The sequence below is a fragment of the Henckelia pumila genome, chromosome 3, assembly GCF_033568475.1.
Source record: "Henckelia pumila isolate YLH828 chromosome 3, ASM3356847v2, whole genome shotgun sequence".
Lineage (NCBI taxonomy): Eukaryota > Viridiplantae > Streptophyta > Magnoliopsida > Lamiales > Gesneriaceae > Henckelia > Henckelia pumila.
The window spans coordinates 18,388,681-18,411,819 of record NC_133122.1 but is presented as its reverse complement, the minus strand read 5'-3'; the positions used below and the strand labels follow the sequence as shown (position 1 = coordinate 18,411,819).

At 33.9% G+C, this 23,139-nt stretch overlaps 1 long non-coding RNA gene across 1 annotated transcript; it reads left to right on the top strand.

The window, feature by feature from the left end:
• The first annotated feature begins 15,621 nt into the window (after positions 1-15,621).
• LOC140892899 (uncharacterized) lies at positions 15,622-22,411 on the top strand. The gene is made up of 5 exons (XR_012152934.1): positions 15,622-15,713; positions 15,813-15,887; positions 16,444-16,500; positions 16,666-16,692; positions 22,249-22,411. It is a non-coding gene; the product is annotated as an uncharacterized lncRNA (long non-coding RNA).
• Positions 22,412-23,139: the final 728 nt, after the last annotated feature.

Here is a 23,139-nt window from a genome sequence, read left to right as displayed (position 1 = left end):
AACTATTGATAGTGCAAAAAGTTGTTAATGAACAAGCCAAAAGTTCCTGGATCGATAAATATGGATATTTTTGAATCAAAGATCCAGAAGATTTTATGAATTTTTATTTGCTTATCAAATTTGATATCACTATCATAAAAGCTCAAATTGATAGAAGTCCCCATTTTATCTGGAATGAATAAATAACGTGGGTCCACAAAGCACAACATGATGTTTGCGAAAATACGTATTGAGAAAAATTTCCAGAATATGTAATCAAGACAAGCTTGATCAAAAGAGGATATACATATCAATTTTATGATTATAAATATGTTGGTTTAGTTGATTTATTTTGCCTCCAATCAACTATTAAACCATGAGAATAAATGCGTCATATTTGGGGATATCTGAATGATATATTATAAATATTATGCCAAATGATTATGTACTGAAAGTTAATGTTTGTGCGAGAAATGCACTACAATAAATCTCTTGAAGGGATTGTAAATATGTTGGAAATATATTGAATATTATGATCAATTATATATCTTGAGGAATGAGATTTTATGACGCGATATTCTCATTTATTATTCTTGTAAAACAATGTTTCCAACATTGAGGGGAGGAAATAGAAGCTACAAGAATATTTGAGATCGATCCCAATGAAATATAAAGTGAACATGATGTTCAAAGTTTAAATCTCAAATACATTATTTGATCTTGTGTATAAGATCGTTTAGCTTCATTTATGTTCGAGTTGAATAATTTAAATCGTCTTTAGTGACGAAGAACCCCTTTAAAGAAAATGTGTGAATAGATATGTGAAAGGAATAATGGAGGTTGGTCGTTATGAAATAAATTAATGTCCTGCAGAACCATATCTTATATTACTTGCAAGTAAATGAAAAAGAACGCTAGAAGCGTGAACGATCAATTATTTTTAATGAATCCAATTTGGATTATGTTATTCATGAAGAATAACAAGTATATTAAAATATGAGATTTCCCAAATTATTTGGGATCAAAATGATATAATCATTCGTGTGTTTTTCTATTACGCAAAATGATGATTATTTTGAACTACAACTTGTTGAACTTTCAATAACAATGATATGTGGCAATATGAGCAAATATTAGCAAAGTTTCTCAAAGTATTTCAAGCGGATTATGAGAAAATATTTGCACTTATCGTGGATGCACTGATTTGATGGTGATAAATATTGAAACATCATCGAAGGATTCGATGCTCAAAATATTGTTTTTGCCAACTTGAAGAAGAAGAAAAGATATTTGGTCTTGAAGTACCATGCCTATGGCAAAATCAGCATCTAAATCAATTTTTGGCAAATAAGTGCATAAGATTGAAATATTAAGAGTTAATAATTAAAAGTGATGCTTGCAAGAGGGGCAACAATTAAAGTTGTACTCTTTTTTTCTTGTCTATGATTTTTCCCACGTGGTTTTTCATAACAAGGTTTTTAATGAGGCAATTAACAAGTATCACGAGATGTCGTACTCTTTTTCCTTCATTAGGATTTTGTCCCATTGAGTTTTTCCTGATAAGGTTTTAACGAGGCGCATCTATCGTCGGGAAGACATCCAAAGAAAGCATATGTTGTTGTACTCTTTTTCCTTCGTTCAGATTTTTCCACGAGGTTTTACTGTCAAGGTTTTAACGAGGCAGCATTTGAGTCCCGATGAAGTTCCCGAACATCAATCTTGCCAAATGGAGATTTTGAAAAATTGATTGCTTGTGCAAATAATCATCTAAGGGGGAGTGTTATAAATATATTATTATTATAAATGATTATCTTATTTAATATGTGATCAAGATAAATATGTAAAGATAATATTTGTACAGATTTGTATCTTGTAATTTTTCCCTATAAATAGGGGTGATTGAGTTCAATGAAATTTGCACCTGAGTATTGACTCATATGATTATCTCTTCTCTCATGAATTCTCTCTATTCATATCTCTTATTATTTTATGATTTATAACATGCACACTGTTTTAAGTCTCTTGAGATACCTTCTTAATTTTCTTTACGATTCCAACTTTTTACTAAATAATAATAAAATGTAATAAAAAAAATTTAAATGATAGTTAATAAAGTAATTGATTTGATTGATAGATTATTATAGTTATTTGATTTGATTTTGATTTGATTGATTAAATTTTATATAATAATAATAAATTACAATTTTGTTCTTTTAAAAATAAATAAAATATGAATAATATTATTTATAGGGGTAATATAATAATTTAAATTTAATGATTTGATTGATATAAAATAAATTATTAATGATTTGATAGATGTAAAATAAATAATTAATAGATAGATAAATAATATGATGAGAAGAACGAGTGATTGGATAAGATAAGTTATACATGGACTATTTATACTCGAGTCAAACGATGCCTTATATGTTAATATATAATATTACGTTTCTAACTTTTTACTAAAAAATAGTGTCATCTTGAATTTTTTATAACGGTAGACTTATGTTATTATTTATACTAATATTAAGTAAAACTTTAATATAAATATATATTTTAACATGTTATAAAAAATAATTAACTGTATTGGTTATGTCATTTCATTTAATTTCAGTTATATATGATTTTGAGTTTTTGTGATAGCTTTATATATAGTTCTCATTGTTATCTGAAATATTAAATAAAATATAAAATTTATAGGATTAAGCTTGCAAGGGTGATATCATTACTAGGATGAGTGATCTCTTAGGAAGTTCTAGTGCGTCAAACTATGTTGCGCTGATTGATTTGATTGACTAGGTGATCGTAAAATTTTAAAAATGTTTTTCAATTTTTTAATGTAAATATTTTGTCGTGAATTTTTAGTATATTTAATGTTATTAAATTGATATTATGATTATGTATCTTACTTCGAATTTTAATATAATATTTGTTATCATATGTTCTAAAAAATAGTTACAATGTAACTAAGATTTATTCATTTAGATGAATAAATTTTTTTTCGAGTTTTGGAAAAAAAATAATAATAATGCATTCATTAAAATTTTGAGAAATAAAATGTCGGGGATCGGTTGTGTGTGTAGAAGAGGGGGGGGGGTGAATACACACTTACGCATTGGGTAAACCCCCGGATTAATGCAATAGCTTGCAAACTACGTTAGTCAGGTAAACCGCATAGGCAAGCCCCGTGTGACAGACTAGTCCAAGAAGGTGTTGGTAGGGGAAATCAAACTCCTGACCTCTGGCCAAGAGTTCACCTACTCCACCAACTTGGACACCCCCTTAGGGGCAACTTTTGTAATTTATTGTTATGAGGTTAAGAAAATGTTAATCTTCTTAACTAGAATTTTCTCAACTTCCTACATGAATAAGAGCTATTAAAAATTAGTGCAAAAAACGACTCTCATTAAACTAGATGACAATAGTGAAAATATGATTTGATGCAGTAATGTAAATGTGCACAAAGTTGTATATGGATGTAGTTCGGAGCTCAATCTCTTACATCACCCCTTCTTTCTCACGGAAATGATACACTAGAAGACTTTGGTCATTACAATGTCTTGTAATACCCCTAATCCAAGTTAAGACTTAATTATCACTGCCTAAAGTGAAACTCCTAAATTTACACTGATAAGATTTCTAAGTTTTTAGCAAACTTCTTTGGTTGATGATGATGAATGCCTAAGCTTCTGAAAGCTTAGAATCTCAAATTCTTGGAATGTAATTAGTGTTCTTCAATCAACAGCTTGGATTTGAGTAACCCTTGGAAAGATCTCTTAGAAGATCAGATGTGCTTCTGCTTGAGCGAAGGGTTGAATGAGCAATAAAGTGTTGAAACAGTTTGAGTGCTCGTCTGTTTTTTATAATGCGATGGCGTATATCTTTTCTGCTTCGTATATATAGTTCGAATATTTATATCTCAATCTTCAACGTTTCTTTTTCTTTTTGTCAACGGTAAGAAACATCTTTTCAGACAGATATAGAGCAGAAATATTTCTCTTTTTGTGGAGTGAAGTCTGCTCGTCTTCAAAATATCTGTACTTGAAGTTTCTTTAATCACGTCCATTCAATATGTCTGCATAATAAATGCTATTAATGGTCTTTCGAGCTTTATCAGACGGCTCCTTAAATGCTTTGTCTTTTCGCATTTAAGTTGTCTTGTCAAGGATCCGTTACTAAGCATTTGTGCCTTTATGAAATCGGTAGAAATCCTTGAGACTTGTATTTTGGTTGACATCAATTCTGATAATATATGTCTAAGATCGGTTGACGTCTGAGAGTCAGTTGATATCTGTGAATCGGTTGATATCCATGAGTCGACTGATATCTATGAATCAGTTGATATCTTCAAGTCGGTTGACATGCTTAGATGGGTTGATATTTTCCGGTAGGCGTTTTTCTTTTTGTACATGTAAATGGCGGTCATATATACTACAACAATGATATATTGTTTTGTTATCATCAAAAGTAAGCATTCAACATAAAATAATATATGAATTTTTTAGATTTTTTTCTATTTTTTTATCATAACAGTTTCATTTAACCAAAATATCAAATGTACGTAATGGTAAAGAAGTCGATTTAATGAAAAAATATTGTTACTCTCATTTGAACGTTATCTCAAATAACATAAATATTTTTTTATATAATAATTTATTTAAAATTTAATATATCTATAACATTATTATAAATATATTGTCAAAATATTTTATTTAATTATTTGTATTTTTATTTTTGAGATAAATATAAATGTATATAATTATTTATTTAATTTAAACATAATTGAATAATTTTATTATAAAGAAAATATTTGTCGATATTTTGTTATTATAATTTTTTAAGGGGATTTGTCGATATATTTTTATAGTACTCATCCATATTACACTAGAATCTAACTCGTGTGATGCATGGATTGATATTTTATATAATTAATTATCAAAATTAATTAGTAAGTATAAACATTTGAATAATTATTTAAAATTATCCGTAGTTTTTTTTATAAAAAAAATCATAAGTCATCTTGATTTTATTTTTATACAGGAGAGAGATACATGCACGCGAGGTTTTATCTCTATGCTTTGCGACCTTTTAGACGACGATTAATTAACCGTACGTGAAAATGTCCCTTCTTATCTTGAAGATTAATCCAATAACAAATTTGGTAGTTATATTAGATATAGGAGTCATCTTCTAGCTAGGATTTTCTTTAATGTGTTTTCAAATCTATAAATAACCAATATATATATAATTCTTTCATTCTTCTAAAACCAAATTATTAATTAAGAACCAAAAATCTAGTGTGGATCGACAATCCCTTGCTACGTTTCCTATATATAATATTCTTTCTTTCATCATATAATTTTACCATGTTGACCATCGATTATCAAACCCACTTCCCCAAGCCAAAAACACCGTTAATCATCATAGATTATCAAATGCACTTTCCCAAGCCAAAAATCGCGTGCGGGAGAGCAGATAAGTATGAACTTTTGCACGAGATCGGTCGAGAAAGCTACGGGAGAGTTTACCAAGCCCGCGAGAAGAAAACAGGCCAGATCGTGGCCATCAAGAAACAAGAAGTCCATGCATCTTCTTTGAGAGAAATCGACATTCTCCGGTCCCTTGTCGGTTGCCCGTGGTTCTTCGAGTTCAAACAAGTTGTGGTGGATGGACGCAAGGACCTCAGACGGTATATAGATGGAATGGCGTGGGCTTTCGCGAAAGCCGAAGTCAGGTGCTTGATGAGACAGTTGCTAGAAGAGGTCTCCTTTCTTCACCGAAACGGGATCATGCACAGAGATTTGAAGCCTTCAAACATACTTGTGAACGACAACTGGGGATTGAAAATATGCGAATTTGGATTGTCCAAACGTTTCGAAACAAAGTTTGGTAGCCATTCTCGTCGCGTAGGCTCTCTATGGTACAAGGCCCCGGAGCTGCTCGATCGTGGAGTGGAGAGATATTCATCTGCCATGGATATGTGGTCTGTTGGGTGTATTATGGGAGAGATGTTGCTGGACCAAGTGCTTTTCAAAGGGACGTCGGAGGATGAACAGCTGCAGATGATATTAACAAAGCACGTGGATGAAGACAAGTTTTTGTTGGTTTCTGAAGAGGGGATTCATCTGCTTAAAACCATGTTAGATTTGGATCCCCACAGTAGAATAACAGCAGACCAAGCTCTCCATCATGAATGATTCAGATAAAGTACCGGATGCCATGCATATACTCACGCATGATACCATATTTTAGAGTTTTTTTTATGTTATATATGTAACTCTAGATATATGGGTTAGTCTATAAGGTAGAAGAATATTGAGATTATAAGTTCATGTTATGATGTTTAGCTGATAATATTGAACAAGATTTATATAAAATGACATATTTTGGACTGTCATTCCATTCTATGAGACTCGATTACGTACCATGTGTATATATGTGGAATTATTTTTTATTTTATTATTTTTTACAACATATGGCTCCATGTTCAAGTTGTCTTTAATTTGTGATTAGATGCAACTGGTTCGTTGGGGTGAACTGTTAAACTTTGCATAAGTGATAATTGTTAAAGGCTAAAAAGCAATTTCCCTTACAAAATAAATGGAGATGATGAAATCTCAGATATGTGTATACGTTGATTACAACATTGGGTTTGGCCATGTTACTGGCGGCCATAATGAATTAAAACGAACGTTAATATATACTTCATTTAAATAAGTTGTATTAATAAATCAATTATACAGCTTTTAAGAATAGTTAATTATGGTTTTAATTGTAAATTATATATTTTTAATACCAAAATTCAAAAATCTAAATGGTGAAAACCAAACTGAATCAATGAACACTCTTACATCTCACTTTACAAGTTTCAATCTTATGCCATGTGGATTCTGAAATTGATTCTTTTGTTTAGTAGCGCTCCCTATTACACTTGTGTTCGTGAGATGTTTTGGGTTCCATGATGATTAGTTTTAAATAGTTTGTGGGAGAACTTAAAAAGTTGAGAAGTGCTTTCTAAAAAAAAATGCTGAGGAGTGCTGAGAAGTGCATCCTAAAAACTCTTCCAAATTACCATACATGAAAAGCAAAGTTGTTTTTATATTGTTGCAAGTTTAAATGTATTTTTGTACCTGTCTTAATATGCCCTAGCTCAGCTTGGCGCTTATTGTGTTCAAAGTTTATGTTAAGTTTAGTGTTAGAGTAGTCGATCAAGAGTAGATTTATACAATTAAAATAGATGATTTATATGCCACATGATCGATCACGTTCACAATAAATATTCATCAATCAACTGTTACTAGGAACGAGTACATAATTTCATAATCATTCTAAATTGGGAAAACTGCAATTTTGGTCCTTTATGTTTGTCGCTTTGCGATTTCGGTCTTCTATGTTTTCATATTTCAAGTTTAGTCCTGCATGTTTTGATTTTTGGCAATTTCAGTCCTTTTTATTCGAAAATGCTTACGTGGCACATTACACGTCAGCTCCACATCAGCACTGCATAGGTGCCACATCAGCACCACATCAGAAAAATGATTAAAATTGCCAAAAAATTAAGATAGCGGACTAAAACTTAAATCTAAAAATATAGAGGACCAAAATCGCAAAATGACAAACATACAGGACTAAAAAAGCAATTTTCCCTTCTAAATTGTACCTGTGTTTCATTCCATAATTCTTTGGTGCTGGTCTGAGATTTAATTTTTAACTTCCCTTATTTTGTGTCATATGGTATTCTATGTCGATATAATAGGTAACATGGTGTATTGTTATGTAATGCTGCAGCTACACTTCAATTGGTAGCATTCATGACACTGTTCCTAATGCACAATGCCATGGAAAGTCGAGCAATAGTGAAGAAAGATTCAAACCTGACTATCTGCTCCAGGATGGAAGATTGGAAAGAGCAGGGAGAGTTAAAAAAAAATTTACTTGTCAGCCATTATCTGCTGTTAGCAATGGCTTGCAATGTGAAAATTCACATTGGAAAAGCATGTTCATAGCCTCAGTTATTGCCGTGGGAGATGAAATTCTGTAAGGCTCCGCTTAGATTGAAGTATATGAAGGTTTTCATATATGGATCGTTTGGTCCCTTACTTTTAGATGTCACCATTGGTGTTGCTAAAGCATTTGGTGTCCGTACGGTACATTTTTTCCAATGTTAAGATTTTCAACTCGTCGAATTTACGCGTGAAACTTAATGTATTTTTCTCACTTTTCTTTGCATCATAATTTCTTGAAGGCCCCTGATGAAGAATTTGAAAAATATTTAAGGCATCTGATAGGTGAAAACTGCACTCGAGATAGAAATGAGGTAATATAGTTATGCAGGTCCATGAAACTTCGTGAGAAGTGATGGGCATAGTTCCTCTTCTTGTCCACATTCTCACTATTAACGTTGTCTGTTTTCATCTTCCAGATGGCTTATTTACCTGAAGGCATCACCGAGTTGGTGCATCACGAGAAGTTGAGAGTGTGCACCATTGGTACGTTGAATCTTGTTGAATAAATAAATACCGTAACTCTCATTACTAGATTGTTTTGAGTATCATGATGCCATCCATTACCATATTCGATCCGGTGGATATGTGGTTTGTGGCCGTAAAAGAGCTGGAACACCAGATCTTAACAGATAATACTATCTCTGTTGGGGACATGGCTGACAGTAGGAAAATGATAAGACTGATCTCGAAAGAGGTATGAGACAACAACAGCAGTAAGACACGCTCCACTTTAGACTCATGATCTTAACAACCCGACCCATTTGCGCTATCACACGTATAAGAAAATAAAGTTGCACCTTGGCTGATAGCTATAGCTTTTGGCGTAGCTAGTGGTAAGCGCTTGATCCTAAAAACTGGTATCAGAACCAAAGTCATGAGTTCGAGTCTTCCATCAAGCCTACATGTAATTATACTTCTTGGGTTGGGGTTGGGGTGGGGGGGAAGGGGGTTGGGTGGGTGTGAGGAATGTTAGGTTAAGCATGCAAGGGTAAGACCAAATCTTAACGGGTAATACTGTCTCTATCGGAAAGGGATATATATGAGACAGCACCAACAGTAAGACACGCCCCCCTAGACTCATGATCTTAACAACCCGACTCATCTGCGCTACCACAAGTATATATAATGAAATAAAGTTTGCACATTGGCAAAAACCTAAAATTTTTGACTTAGTGATAAATGCTTGATTGACAAAAAAAAATTTAAAAATATTTCCAGTTTTGTTCTCTAAAATATTAAATAAAATATAAAAATTTTAAAAAAATGTTTTCCAATTTTTTAATGTAAATATTTCATCGTGAATTTTCAGTATATTTAATGTTATTAAATTGATATTATGATTATGTATCTTACTTCGAATTTTAATATAATATTTGTTATCATATGTTCTGAAAAATAGTTACAAATTTTAACCAATATTTATTCATTTAGATGAATAACAAATTTTTGAGTTTTTGGGAAAAAAAAATTAATGATGCATTCATTAAAATTTTGAGAAATAAAATAATATATGAATTTTTAGATATCTATTTTTTTATTCTATTCAAGTTGTACGTCTTTGTAAATTAGATATTGCAACTGGTTCGTTGGAGTGAACTGGATAAACTTTGCATAAATGATAATTGTTAAACACTACAAGAAAAACACAAAAAGACAACAGATTTTATCCGTTGTCGTAGGGGCTGAAAAACCGTTATAACTGATGGTGTTGTCAAAACTGTGCCCCTACAACAACGGATTTTATCCGTTGTCGTTGCCAACGACAACTGATAAAATCCGTTGTCGTAGGCATAAATCCGTTGTCTTTGAGGAAAACGACAACGGATAGGAGCGCAGTTTTGACAACACCATTAATTACAACAGTTTTTCAATCCCTTTCGTTGTCTTTTTCTATATAAAAAACAAAAAATTATAAATATTTTCATATAAATTTTAATATTATAAATAAACCAAAATTTAAAATTTCATAAATAAAATTTAATATACAATTTTTTAGTATTACAAATCAAATTAAAATTCTAATTCAATGCTCACTACAAATGATATCGACATGGTGGTCCGACCCTTTGCATCCTTGATGGTGTAATTAGCTCCAGCTCACATCAACTACTCTTCGATCTTCGGTTTATCACCCTCTGAAGCATACATCAATAACAAAAGTTAAATAAACTTGAAAAACAAAATCTACTAGTTATCATTTTGATATAATATTGAACAAACACCTATCTCTCTTTCACAAAATGTAATTAACCACTCACTTGATTATTGACGTCTTTAGCAGTCTTTATAGCAAGACGTGCGTGCCGAAGACGCACCTAACCACACAAAGACAAGTCAGGTCAAATAAATTCAGAAAAATTATTATGTGCAAGTCATTTGTATACCTCAGCATCTAAATGACTTCATTCAATTGCCTCTGATAGCCTTATTAGTGCCTCCAGTTGCCTCACGATCATCCAATACGCAACTCTACTACCAAGAGCCGCATCGCCTCTGCGAAGTGAGAAATATGATTCCACCAAGCATTGTCTAGCTTCAGAGGTTAGCTGCATGATAATATAACCTGACATTTTGGCATAAACTTATCTTGAATTTAAAATTTACATTTCTGCTATGCAGGGAAGAACAAACCTTTGGTTTCAAAGTCTTTGCATATGAGATGTAGCGTTTCAACTATCCGGTAGTAAATGGAGGAGCAAGTGAATTTTCGTGCTTTTGATGAACTCTCACGATATGATGAGCAATGTGGAAATCAGTTTCGTCATCAAGTTCATAAATCATAACATATACAAGGTCGACCTATATCTGTACACAGTATATTCCTCTCTATGTTGATACTCTGTTGGAGAGGGTTCACAGGGCGGAGCCACAACGAGTGGAGTGATTACTTTTGATGACCAACCTATGATAAATATGATCAAATTGATACTTGAATACATTATTGTCCCCTTCCCAAAGGAAAAGGCAAAAAACGAGAAATAACATCAATAACACACGTGCCAAGTATGATAGCATAGGGCATTGCCCTCCAATTAAGATAAATACTAACACATCAAAACTACACAAAATCTAGAGTTTTGTATGTAACCTTCATGGGCCTATAACTGCATATATAATCATGGAAGAGGATTCGCCTCTTCGAATCGCCATTTAAGATTATCATCTGCTAACAAGATGAATCACCAGGAGATCTCAGAGTATGTTTTACTACATAAAATCAAAAGTAACAGAATTATTTAACCATATTAAGGCGATCTTATTCTCACTCAAGATACAGAGCTCCAAATCTTGGAGAAGGGTTGAGTGTCACTGGGGGCGGAGTGGACAGGGGTAGACTCGAAGGCGTCCTTCCTGCGGCTGCATTTCTCTCCTCTGCAGAGAATGAGATTACACATCACAAAACGACGTTTAAACAATATTTTAAATACCCTCTTTTAGAAAAAAAATAAAGCAGACCTGTGATAAACCAGCTCTAATGTAAGGTAGATACAATATTAAAAATAAAGAAGACATGTGATAAACCCACTAGACTCAAACAGTAATGTTGAATCACAATCGATACAATAAAAGCCATAATTTTCAACTCATGTAACCAGCAATGACCAATATTAACAAAAAATAGTATACATATCAGCAAAAATCACATCATAATAACCACATCATCCTTTCAAAAAAGAAAGGGAACCAAATTATCAACAATAAATCATCATCTCATCAAACCTTAGTTAAAAATTAAAAAAAAAGGAATGTACTTAAAGATATCAACCGAGCAGTTATTTTTTCTGTATTGAACTGCAACCTAACAACACATGACACTCTAGGTGACTCAATATACTTAAAATTAAGATTAGAAAAGCTAAAAGAATTCAAAGGGGTTGGAAATAAGGTTAAAGAAATACCACTATATTTTCCTTGGGCCACATTAGTATAGTCGTGCTTCATTGAGTGGAATTCTCCATCATTTAGTTCAGAAACTTCAGCTAATTGCTGCCTGGGAAAGCAAAATGAAATTCATGTGTTTTCCTATTCAAACATATGATGCTAACGAGGCAGACTGTATTGGATTTGGAGAACTTTTATAGGCATTCCCTAATAAAGAGGAAACTACCAAAATAAATATACACTCAAGAAATTCATGATATTGGCAAAAAAAAACTCCGTACCAACCAAATATGACGTTGGAGTTTTTAGCATGTTAGCGTTAGTAAATAGATAATAAGAAACAAGTCTAGTGGTATTAAAACTCTTACTTTCAAATCTCAAAAAAAAAAAAAAAAGGTTCTTTGTTTCATGAGACATGTCTTATGAGATTCATGAATTGATTCCCCATAATGATGCAAAAAAATCCAATTTTAAATGAAACGAGAATTATCAACTCAGAATAAATGCGAAAATGCAGCTGTGAATTAATTTTTTATTTGTTATCAGTAAGGGGAGAAACTGACTGATTCTGATTAACTCAATGGTGACAAAACTAATTTGACTTCTTGATAAGATGTAAAATACAAACTACAATTTCAACAAACTACAATTGTGATTAGAAAATAAACCTCAAGAAAAAAACTAAATGGAAGCAGCAAAGAGAAAGTCAAAAGGTTGATCTCTTTACTAAGTTAACCATAACAACTAGGAAAACTCATACATCCAACTGTCTCAACGTGTCAAGTAAATTGGAACGTTCCTTGAAAAGAGCTTGAAACTGTATGTCCTTGTATGCTCGAAAATTCCAAGAGCATGATCTGCTCAGAGTCTTGAACAAGCCAATGGTCAATCCAGCACACAGGATTCCAATAAGGGTAATGCGCAGACTCCCATGGAAAGCAAACTGAGTCACAAGAAAGATGGTCGAAACTCCCATAATTCAACCCCCACTCAACCAAATTTCGCCACTAAAATTCGTAATTTTAGAAATCAAACAAACTCAACCCCAAATCGTAAACTCAGGCACACCCACACAATTTCGAAATCAAACAAGTACAAAAAATTTTTGATTTTTATTTGAAATCGAAAGGGAACATAATTGCTGATAATTTCTAATCCTTGATTTCTCGGCATCGGAGCTGTGCTGGATCGAATGCGATGGACTGAGGCATAGGGTTTGGAGTTTTCATTTTTTTTCTTTTGTTCTTTCTTTGTGTTTGGGTAGCCTCTTGTTTATTTTATACGTTTTTTTTTTCTTTAACAAAACAAACAAACAAAAAAAGAAAAGAAAAGTCTAACAAAAATGTGGACTTAAACAATTATAAAAAAAAATAGAAAAAGAAAACGGTAAAAACAAACCGTTGTCGTAGAGCTTAAAAAACGCACATAGACAACAATTTTAAAACTGTTGTCGTAGACCCTACCAAAAACACGCACATAGACAACGGTTAATTAAATCCGTTGTCGTAGGCCATAAAAAGCCCGCTCATAGACAACGGATTACAACTATGGGCTAGGGTTGGGGTGGTGGTGACATGTCTGGTCATAATGAATTAAAACGAACGTTAATATATACTTCATTTAAATAAGATGTATTAATAAATCAATTATACAGCTTTAATTTTAAGAATAGTTAATTATGGTTTTAATTGTAAATTATATATTTTTAATACCAAAATTCAAATATCTAGCAAATGGAGAAAACCAAACTGAATCCATGAACACTTTTACATCTCACTTTACAAGTTTCAATCTTATGCCATGTGGATTCTGAAATTGATTCTTTTGTTTAGCACAACTTCCTATTACACTTGTATTCATGAGATGTTTTGGGTTCCATGATGTTTAGTTTTAGAGCGATATATGGAAAGCAAAGATGTTTTTATATTGTCACAAGTTTAAATGTATTTTTGTACCTGTCTCTTTATATGCCCTCCTCTTGGAGCTTATTGTGTTCAAAGTGAACATACCCCATATTGTAACCTGTCTAAAGATGAACATACCCCATGTTGTACCTATTTTGTGTAGTATAAATAAGATCTAGAAAGAGAGGGGCTCCTCCAAAATATCTAGATAATGGTCATGATAATGAATCATGGTTGGTATTACGGAAGTGCTTGGAAGCGTGGGGATGTGGGGAAGACGTGCTCCTGAGTAATAGGCGATGTCTGCTTAGAGTTGACTCAGTCTTAAAATCTCTGGCGGCTTTATGACCATCTCTACTATGTCTTGCTAGCTTTCCAGGCCATCTATCTGTCTTTGGGCCCTTGCTACCCTTACTTGGGCAATTTGAGCTTGGACCCCCATTCCTACCCGACTTCCCGGAAGAATTCTCGAGGCTACTTCTCTAACACATCCATTTTCGACCAGCACCCTTCACTTCCTAGGAAACAATACCTCGATCCTTATTCTTTTTTAGATGACAGATTATGTCTTGACTCCAAAACTTTAAAATAACCTTGAAATCTCGGGATATCATATTAGATAATAGATTTGTCATGAAAAATGTACAAAATATGGATTTACCTTTATGATCGATTTGAGTTCATGGCCGAAAAGTTCCATGAACTTCAAATCCACTTGAATGGATGTTGACTTTTTTAAACTCTTAAAAACATAAGCAGAGCCAACTCGATCAAGAGTTGTAGTTGAGAGGCGAGAAATGACGAGAAGGCCGAAACTTGCATTCTCGTAAAAACAAAACAAAATAAAAGACAAAGATATCCCAACATATATGTAATATTGGCTACTAGCACCTAGATGAGTTTCATTTCAATGACTATAGTTCAAACTTAAGATACATGTGTCGGTTTCTTTTGGGCAATTAAATGAAAGATAACATGAAATAATAAAAAAAAAAAACATAAGTTTCGTTTGGATAAGTACTTTAAAAACGTTTTTAGTATGAAAAACTTAAAGTATTTGTTTGGACAAGATTTTTTTAAATGTTTTTTAAAAGTAATTTTTTTAAAAAAATGATCTCTGAGTATAGTTTTTAAAGAATAAATGAGATGTGTGTTTTTTTATGTTTTTAGAATTGAAAACTTTGATAAAATAAAAACATATTACTTTTGTTAATTGTAAAAATATTTTTATGAAATAGTTGTCAAAATACATATTTATTCTTAAAAATTTTGGTAAAACATTTTATAAAAATATTTAAAAAAACGTGTTTTATATAATTAGTTGTTCAAAAAGATTCATGATCGTCAAGAATGTTTGTTTTTTTCTTAATTCAATCCGCATTGAGCTTTATTGCATAATAATAACTAGCAACGGTGCATACGCATTTGTGTGTGTAAAATAAAAACTATCATGTATATGAATTTTGATGCTTAACAGGTTAGGTTAATTAGAAAAAAAAAAAAAAGAACTGGAATCGACAAAAAGTGTTATTGGAGATGTGAGGATAGTAAGTACGAAACATGAAGAAAAAAAAATTGAAGAGAAGAGATATTTTGGGTATATTGAAAAATAGATCATGATACCAAGTTAGTTATTCTAATATTTTTACACTAAATAAATAGTAAAAGATGATAATAATAATAATAATAATAATAATAATAATAATAATAATAATAATAATAATAATAATAATAATAATAATAATAATAACATAAAAAAGAAAAGAAAAAATGATAAAATTGATTGGATGGGCTGGACATTTTTTAACCTAATCTAAAATAAAAGAGAACAAAATTTGATGGGGTGCTCCGAGAAAACCATTGCATCCTATTTATAACGAAAGAACAACACAGTGAAATTCGAATTATTGGGGAAAAATTTGGGAGCCATGTTTTGGATCAGGTATGGTTTTCTTCTGGTAATCCTCGTTGCTATTCCAATTCCCCTCATAATCTCGATCAAGATGAATTCTTTTTTTCTTTTTAGGAGTGGTGTTCATAGTTTTTTAACTAGGCTTGAACAAAGGCTTGAGCAAAACTCGAGAAAGGAAATTCTTCGTGCCCCTCGAGTTCGGCGGTATTTATCCGATAACTTATTTAAGAAAATAAAGCTATTTTTCATACTGCGATTTATTGATTGATGGGTTTTGTGTTTATTGATTTCCTAAGATCCCTTTCTTGGAAAACATTCGTATTGATGGCACAAGTAAATCCTCTTTTTCTTATTGACTTATTTATCTGCAATTATGCGTTGCATGAGCTCCCTAATTCTTTTCGAAACCCCATTTTATTTTGATTTTGATTTTGATTTTGATTTTGATTTTGATTTGGAAACGGGATCAAACTAGCTTGGTATAACTGAATATGTAGGTCTAAATTCTGTTGTACATTTTCTTTAGACCTAAAACTTGATTTTGTATTTGCTATTTGAAATGAGAGATGCGTTATTTCCATTTGCTTGCGTGGAAAACCCCAGTAGCTGAATGTTTAATTTCGTTTTGGCGGTTGATCTTTTATGTCTGTCACTTTCTTAACTCCACCCACCGCAATATTTTATGGTTTTTCACTTTTTTTTTAAAAAAATAATTTATTTGCAATGCTCCTCTTCTTAAGATATGTTTTACTCATTTCAGCTCTTAAAACCGGTGGCCAAACAGCCTCATAGTTTACATGGTGTACGATCTTGTATGGTAGGTCGTGTTCTGAATCTTCTGCTTGCTGTCTGATTACTACCAAAAATATATGTACATTTACAGTTTTATATTATATATATATATATATATATATATATATGATCGTTGAATGATAATCACTTGATGAAATCTAATATATGGAGCTTTTTTTCTGGGTGCCAGTGACTTTAGAGAAGAAGCAATCGACAGGTTCGTATACTTTTTTGCACTTTTTCATTGCGATTTTGTCTTACTTATTGCTTTATGTTGGCAAGTGGCATAATTAATGCATTCATATGCATTTAGTCAAATTCCATGTGCAGCTGAAGAAAATTCGTGTAGCTGAAGGCAATTTCATTCTGATTTTCCTTCACGCGTATTCACACCTGAGGTTCAGATTTTGGCATCTATAAATAGATGCATTCCCAGCATTCGAAATCATCCCATCTCAAGTTCATTTCTCAGATTCTTGAGTTCTCCTCTTTCCTTAATTATTTCTATATATATTTGTGAGATAGGTTTTCTCCTGTATAAGAGAGTGAGTGTCTCTTTGGAAACACAGAAAGAGGTTGTAATTCTCCAAATATTATAATGGAATCTTTTGATCTTGCCCGTGGTTTTTACCCTAATAATTTTTGGGGGTTTTCCACGTAAATCTTGGTGTCTATTTTATTCTTCAATTTTCATAGTTTCTATATCGTGATGCCGCACCTGGGACCAACAAGTGGTATCAGAGCCTTGGCATAAAATTTCTTAAAATTCTGAGTATGCTCTGTGATCGCAGCTTTGACTGATCTTCCACATCAAAAAAGATTTTTTGAAGATTTTATAAGGCAGGATTCTTGTAGTCAAGATGACGGCAAAATATGAGATAGAAAATTTCAACGGGAGCAATTTTTTGCTGTGGAAATTGAAGGTGCAAGCAATTCTAACAAAGGAGCGTTGCTTGGCAGCTATTGGAGATAGACCGGCGGATGTCACGGACGATCAAAAGTGGAACGAGATGAATCACAACGCTGTTGCCAATTTGCACTTGGCTATAGCGGATGAAGTTTTGTCAAGCATCTCTGAAATAAAAAGCGCAAAAGTTATTTGGGATACTCTGACAAAATTGTAAGAGGTCAAGTCACTACATAACAAAATTTTCCTAAAGAGAAAGCTTTATACTCTTCGGATGGCATAATCCTCATTGATGACCGACCATATCAATACACTGAATACTCTATTTTCTCGGCTCACGTCTATGGGGCATAAAATAGAGGAAAAAGAATGTGCGGAGCTTCTTCTTCAGAGTCTACCAGATTCATACGATCAGCTCATCATCAATGTTACCAACAATGTTCTTTCGGATAATTTAAATTTTGACGATGTCTTAACTGCGGTTCTTGGAGAAGAGAGTCGTCGAAGGAACAAGGAAGATAGGTTGGCAACATCGAAGCAAGCAGAGGCTTTACCGATGACGAGAGGAAGATTGACGGAGCGTGACTCCAGTGGGAGCTACAGATATGGTAGATCCAAGTTAAGAAGTAAGAAGAAGAATATTTACTGCTTTAAATGTGGCGGTAAAGGGCACTTCAAGAGAGAGTGTACGAAGAGCATCGATAAGGGATCTCAAGGAAATGTGGCCAGTACTTCAGGCAGTGGTGAAATATTATTCAGTGAAGCAGCAACGGTTGCAGAAGGCAGACACAAATTTTGTGATGCATGGATTATGGATCAGGAGCGACGTGACATATGACGTCAAGGAGAGAATGGTTCGATCAGTATGAACCAGTCTCAGGAGGATCTGTATTCATGGGAAATGATCATGCCTTGGAAATCGCTGGGGTCGGTACCATTAAAATTAAAATGTTTGATGGTACTATCCGCACCATACAGGAGGTACGACATGTGAAGGGCCTGACAAAGAATCTTTTGTCTTTGGGGAAATTGGATGATATTGGGTGCAAAACTCGTATTGAGAAAGGGATCATGAAAATTGTGAAAGGCGCGCTTGTGGTTATGAAGGCGGAAAAGGTTGCTGCAAATCTGTATGTATTGTTGGGGGAAACACACAAAGAGGCGGAACTAGCTGTTGCATCAATTGGTTCGGGAGAAGAATCAACAGTGTTGTGGCATAGAAATCTTGGACATATGTCAGAACGAGGAATGAAGATTCTCTCTGAACGGAAGCTGTTGCCGGGGCTTACAAAAGTGACTCTACCCTTTTGTGAGCATTGTGTTACCAGTAAACAACACAGATTAAAATTTGGCACATCTACTGCCAAAAGCAAAGGCATATTGGAGTTGATTCATTCTGATGTTTGGCAAGCACCGGTGGTATCCCTAGGAGGAGCGAGATATTTTGTCTCGTTTATTGATGATTTCTCTAGGAGATGTTGGGTGTATTCAATCAAGAAGAAGTCAGATGTTTTCGAAGTCTTCAAAGTTTTCAAAGCGCGGGTTGAACTTGATTCTGATAAGAAAATCAAGTGTTTGAGGACTGACAATGGAGGAGAATATACCAGTGATGAATTTGATGCATTCTGTCAGCATGAGGGCATCAAAAGACAGTTCACGACGGCTTACACGCCTCAACAGAATGGAGTGGCAGAGCGGATGAACAGAACTTTGTTGGACAGAACAAGGACCATGTTGAGTACTGCGGGTCTACCAAAGTCATTTTGGGCAAAAGCAATCAAAACCGCTTCTTATATCATCAATCGTTCTCCTTCAGTGGCGATTGATTTGAAGACTCTAATGGAGGTGTGGATTGGCAAGCCAGCTGATTATTCTCGGTTACATACATTTGGAAGTCCGGTGTACGTGTTGTAAAATGAACAAGAAAGATCAAAGTTGGATTCCAAATCCAGAAAGTGTATCTTCTTGGGCTATGCTGATGGAGTAAAGGGGTTTCTCTTGTAGGATCCTACTGTCCACAAGCTTATCATCAGCAGAGATGTTATCTTCGAGAAAGATAAAATGAAGGGAGACAAAGGCACACTGAATTCAGAAACTACTATCATTCAGGTGGAAAATAAGACAGACGAAGATCAAGTTTCTTGTAAAGCAGTACCAGAGCACGAGGAACAAGAACCAGTTGAGTCAAAGGTTTCCAAAGTGAGACAGTCAACTCGAGAGAGAAGACCACCAGGTTGGCTTTCAGATTATGTCACTGAAAGCAACATTGCATATTGTCTATTAACAGAGGATGGTGAGCCATCGAGTTTCCATGAGGCTACTCAAAGCTCGGATGTATCCCTGTGGATGACAGCGATGCAGGAAGAATTGGAAGCATTGGACAGAAACAAAACTTGGGATCTTGTTACACTACCATGAGGGAGGAAAGCTATCGGTAACAGATGGGTCTATAAGATCAAGCGTGATGGCAATAACCAAGTGGAGCGGTATCGTGCGAGATTGGTTGTCAATGGGTATGCTCAGAAAGAAGGTATTGACTTCAATGAGATATTTTCTCCTGTGGTTTGACATTCAACAGTCAGAGTAGTATTGACATTGTGTGCGGTGTTTGACCTACATCTGGAACAGCTAGATGTGAAAACGGCATTTCTTCATGGAGATCTTGAAGAAGAAATCTATATGCTCCAGCCCGAAGGTTTTGCAGAAAAAGGCAAAGAGAACTTGGTTTGCAGGTTGAACAAATCTCTGTACGGTATCAAACAGGCGCCGAGGTGTTGGTACAAGAGATTTGATTCCTATATCATGAGCCTTGGGTACAACAGACTCAGTGCAGACCCTTGTACGTATTTCAAGAGGTTTGGTAATGATGATTATATCATTTTGCTGTTGTACGTGGACGACATGTTGGTAGCAGGCCCCAAAAAAGATCGGGTCCAAGAATTGAAGGCACAGTTGGCTAGGAAATTTGATATGAAGGACTTGGGACCAGCAAACAAGATTCTAGGGATGCAAGTTCACCGAGACAGAAGCAATAGGAAGATTTGGCTTTCCCAGAAAAATTATTTGAAGAAAGTCTTTCAGCGCTTCAACATGCAAGATAGTAAGTCAGTTTCAACCCCTCTTCCTATTAACTTCAAGTTATCTTTTGAGATGTGTCCTAGCAGTGAAGCAGAGAAGATGGAGATATCTCGAGTACCGTATGCATCAGCAGTGGGAAGTTTAATGTTCGCTATGATTTGTACAAGACCAGACATTTCACAAGCAGTGGGAGCAGTCAGTCGATATATGGCGAATCCTGGACAAGAGCATTGGAGCACAGTTAAGAGGATCCTTAGATACATTAGGGGTACCTCGGAAGCTGCATTATGTTTTGGAGGATCAGATTTTACACTCAGGGGCTATGTGGATTCAGACTACGCAGGTAATCCAGATAAGAGAAAATCTACTACTGGTTATGTGTTTACAGTTGCAGGAGGTGCAGTCAGCTGGGTTTCAAAACTGCAAACAGTTGTGGCGTTATCTACAACGGAAGCAGAATACATGGCAGCTACTCAAGCTTTCAAGGAGGCAATATGGATTAAAAGGTTATTGGAGGAGCTTGGGCACAAACAAGAAAAGATTCCTCTGTTTTGTGACAGTCAGAGTGCCTTGCACATTGCAAGGAATCCAGCCTTTCATTCCAGGACTAAACACATTGGAGTTCAATATCATTTTGTACGAGAAGTAGTAGAGGAAGGAAGTGTGGACATGCTAAAGATCCATACGAAGGATAACATATCTGATTTTCTGACCAAGCCAGTGAACACAGATAAGTTTGAGTGGTGTAGATCCTCAAGTGGCCTAGCAGAAACGTAAGCAGCAGGAATGACAAGTTTGAAAGGATGTGTGGTGATGTGTTTGATTTTCAATCAAATCTCCAAGTGGGAAAAATGTTGGCAAGTGGCATAATTAATGCATTCATATGCATTTAGTCAAATTCCATGTGCAGCTGAAGAAAATTCGTGTAGCTGAAGGCAATTTCATTCTGATTTTCCTTCACGTGTATTCATACCTGAGGTTCAGATTTTGGCATCTATAAATAGATGCATTCCCAGCATTCGAAATCATCCCATCTCAAGTTCATTTCTCAGATTCTTGAGTTCTCCTCTTTCCTTAATTATTTCTATATATATTTGTGAGATAGGTTTTCTCCTGTATAAGAGAGTGAGTGTCTCTTTGGAAACACAGAAAGAGGTTGTAATTCTCCAAATATTATAGTGGAATCTTTTGATCTTGCCCGTGGTTTTTACCCTAATAATTTTTGGGGGTTTTCCACGTAAATCTTGGTGTCTATTTTATTCTTCAATTTTCATAGTTTCTATCTCGTGATGCCGCACCTGGGACCAACACTTTATAACCTTTATCAATTACTAATGGAAGCATGATCTATGAGCACTTTGATTTTTTGGGCTTCCATGATATCTGATTGATTGCTGTTTCGACCTGATTTTTGCTTTTTGTATATTTTGGTGATGATTTTTTGAATGATTATAATCTCTAGGGTCTAACAAAAAGGGCCCAAAGTGCTTGTAAACTAGAATTTTGTGAGCATTTGCTAGCTTTGCTAGGGCAAGGATAAAAAGGAGTTTATTTGCATTGGTCGCCTCAGAGTGCTAATGTTTTGTTGAAGTTACTGTAACTCTCTGTCAATGTTCTGCTTTCGATTTTTCATCTTCTTGGTTTCACCTTAACTTAAGATTATTTCAATAATCTTTTTTAGGAAGAAGAAAGAGCAAGAGAAATTGCGTGGTATGCATTCAAGAACTTTATATTTAATGTGTGGTTTGATATTTTCTTTTAACTTATGGCTCTATGTTTGCGTAGCAGCAGCAAGTGAGCCCAAGTGACACCAATTGGTGTAGTTTATCTTGATGAGAAGTTTATCTTCGACAACAATCATCACTTATAATATTGTATCTTGATCTATTTTTAATACTTATTATTATCTCTTGGCATATGTTGCATGATTTTTATATAAAAAATTGTTATATTATATTAAAATAGAAAAAAGAAAAGAAACGCTTTATTTTTTAAATAATAAAGGATTACGACAAAAATTTATTATAAATACTGAATATTTTATTTTTAAAATTCAATCATGACACAAAGTTCTTCAGTTCAATTTAACCCCCTCAAATTCATATTTAATCGAAAACTCGACTTTCTGCGAGTGAACAGCAGGACCCATTTTCCAACATATATCACGTATTACCTGTATGTTGATGAGTTACATCACTTAGTTTTTGTGGCCTCTTATTCAAAGCAACCGTCATCATTGAAATCAATTCAAGAGTTATACAAAATTTTGCTCTTGGAAAGGTAAATTTAACATAAATAATATAAGAAAAGTAAACACTGAGAAAAGTTTAGTGCAATAATAAATGACTAAACAAGAAAGTGAACGATAAATTAATGTTCTCGCGTTTTGAAATGCTACAACTATATTTCAAACAAATCTCGATTTAATTTATTGTTCACTTTCTTGTTTAGTCATTTATTATTGCACTAAACTTTTCTCATTTTGTACTTTTCTTATATTATTTATGTTAAATTTACCTTTCCAAGAGAAAAATTTTGTATAACTCTTGAATTGATTTCAATGATGACGGTTGCTTTGAATAAGAGGCCACAAAAACTAAGTGATGTAACTCATCAACATACAGGTAATACGTGATATATGTTGGAAAATGGGGCCTGCTGTTCACTCGCAGAAAGTCG